The sequence below is a fragment of the Cyprinodon variegatus genome, unplaced genomic scaffold (genome assembly GCF_000732505.1).
Source record: "Cyprinodon variegatus isolate N-32 unplaced genomic scaffold, C_variegatus-1.0 Scaffold1077, whole genome shotgun sequence".
Lineage (NCBI taxonomy): Eukaryota > Metazoa > Chordata > Actinopteri > Cyprinodontiformes > Cyprinodontidae > Cyprinodon > Cyprinodon variegatus.
In genome coordinates, this window is record NW_015151530.1 from 164804 (window position 1) to 167399 (window position 2596).

Below are 2596 nucleotides of genomic sequence, written 5' to 3' on the forward strand. Positions count from 1 at the left end.
GATGTCCGATATTCAGTTTTAAGGCCGATACCGATAGGGGGCCGATTATATCGTGCATCCCTAATAAGTCATGTTTTTAGATATTTTATGCGTCAAATCTTGATATTCTTTCTCTGACTTTTTGAAGAACTAAAAAAATCTAGAGTCTATGTTTCTGTTCTTACTATTAAACTTGTTGGAACAACAATAACAAAAAAAAACTTTTTATATAATCTTCTAATTTCCACTCTTTTGTCAGATATTTGACTTATTTTTACTCAGAAACGCAGATCTGCATTGATGACTGAAAGACATCTTCTGCCTCCATTTATCTGTTTACTACAGTCTGTTGAATTCATGTTAATTTGAATTTAAAGACATTTCAATTAGTGGCAGCATGGAATATATAAAAAAAAGTCTAATCAACCAAAACTTTCGCGACCCCCATGCAGTACCTCTGCGGACCCCCTAGGGGTCCCGGACCCCCGGTTGAAGACCTCTGAACTAAGGTGTACATAAGAATCTGGTATACTTTCATTTATATTACAAATTTGAGTGGTTTAAAGAGGATGCTTGTGTAGCTGAATAGGAAATATTAATGAAAAGTAAAAAAAAAAACTATTGGTTCCCAGTAGGGCTGAAACAGTTAATCGGAATAATTTTGATTAATTGATTGTTTAAATAATCATCAACTAATTTAGTAATCCATTAGCTGAGTGTAGAAGCTCTAAATTGTGCCTTTAGCTGACAGGGCGACCCACTTAGTGCAGTAATTATACCACGATTGTAAAAAAAAATATATTAACATTTTGCATTTAAGATAAAAATACATTTTTTTGTCTGTCATTCCACTTTAACTTTCCCCCACAAGAAGCCATTATGATCCCGTCTCTTTAGTCAATAAAAATGTCATCAATCTGTGTAAATCACATAAAGCTAGTCATCGAGTCAGTGGGAGAGTTAGGAGTGTTTTCTATGTTTGTTAGCAAAAAAATGAACAATGATAATGAGCATTGTTCACCAAAGCAGACAATGAGACACTTCTATCTGATAAAAGTTTACACACAAGATAAACAGGAAGAATTTAACGGATTCCACTAGAAAATAGCATTAAACAGTAAGTTCAACGCTGTGATTTCCAGTCTGAGCAGAACTGGAAGGATCTGAAAAAGCAAACAGACAGAAAGGAAACAGACATGTTCTGTAAAGCGACGCATAGATGGTGTAATTGCAAAGGAAATTAGGTCAAACCGATAAAGAATTTGTTGCAGGGGACTGTTGTCAGTCAAGGTGTTTTTGTTTAAGCAGAGCTTCTGATAAACTTAGGTTGATGGTGAGCTTTTTAACCCTCGTCTTTAGAGCATGGAGATATTCAAATCATTAATATGTTTTTGACGTTATTTGAGAAGTGTTCAGTGAACCAAAGTCCTTTTAAAAAGCCACACTGTGGTAAAACTTCTCCCAGTTCATCAGAGAACAAGCTGGACTGTAAAATCTCCCTTACTGCCCCCTGCAGCGCTGAACCATCTTAGAAAACTTTAAGGTACTTTGTGATCAGGAACCAGTTTCCTCTCAGGAAACTGAGTTCTTTTAAGGTTAGGATTTGATTATTTTGCTGTTATTCACCCCTGTTACCTTGGTTACCTTGTCCAGTAAAACAAGTGGATGAAACTCATTTGATTGTGAAGCCAGCTGATCAGTGTGCAGCAGGCTCAGCTACAGAATTAGCAATCTAATGAAGACTTAATGTTTCCTCTATTGTCCTGAACAAGCACTTTATAGGGAGTTTGATCTCCTTCCATCTGGCTGCCGTTTTAGGATGCCTAAGATTAGAAGAAGTGGTGGCAGGGTTTCTGTCATTCCTGCTGCCATTGCTGAGCTAATCTCTCTGGCTCCGGCTGCGCTACTTACACTAGACCACCTCCCAGGCCCTTGAGCTGTAATGCACTTTGATGGTTATCCTTGGAGCACTTTAATGCATTATGCTCCATGCCTTTAGTTTACCATGTGCTAAGCTGTATCATCAGCAGTCAGCATCTGTGAGGGATGATCTGTGCTTGTGATAGATGTACTTCTCCCAGAGTTTGTAATTTTGTTGTGCTAAGGGAGCAACTGTGTCTCTTTGTGTCTATGTTGTCGGCTACAAATCAAATTTCCCTGTGGGATATTAAAAACGGGAACTGAATAGATCTGAAGTGGTTGGATGGAAAAGTTCCAGCCAGTCCGTAAGGAGACAGAGCTGCATAAGCTAAAAGAAATCAATGGGTTTTAAAGCCTTGCATTGAGAGGAACAGCTGTTTGTAGAACGGTATACTTTGGATAAATCATTAAGCATACAATGTTGGAATAAAAGTAACATATTATGATTATTAATTAAAAAATGAATAGATCTAATTAATCGCTAGCATGATTATCTTATAGTGAGTAGAAAACTACAATTTCAGCCTAAATTTAGATCCGGATATGTTCCTGCCTTCTAATTTTAGATTACCTCAAATAGAACTGTTTATAATTTTAAATGGTTTATATCAAGGAGATACAGAGAAGCCAAAGACGTACTCTATCTATAGTATCTGACATTACATTAAATTCAATTCTATTCAGTTTATTTCTATAG

General features: G+C 36.6%; 1 protein-coding gene across 1 annotated transcript in view; it reads right to left on the reverse strand.

The window, feature by feature from the left end:
- LOC107101285 (thrombospondin type-1 domain-containing protein 7A-like) overlaps positions 1-2596 on the reverse strand; it is a 63267-nt gene that overhangs the window by 33360 nt on the left and 27311 nt on the right. The window lies entirely within an intron of this gene.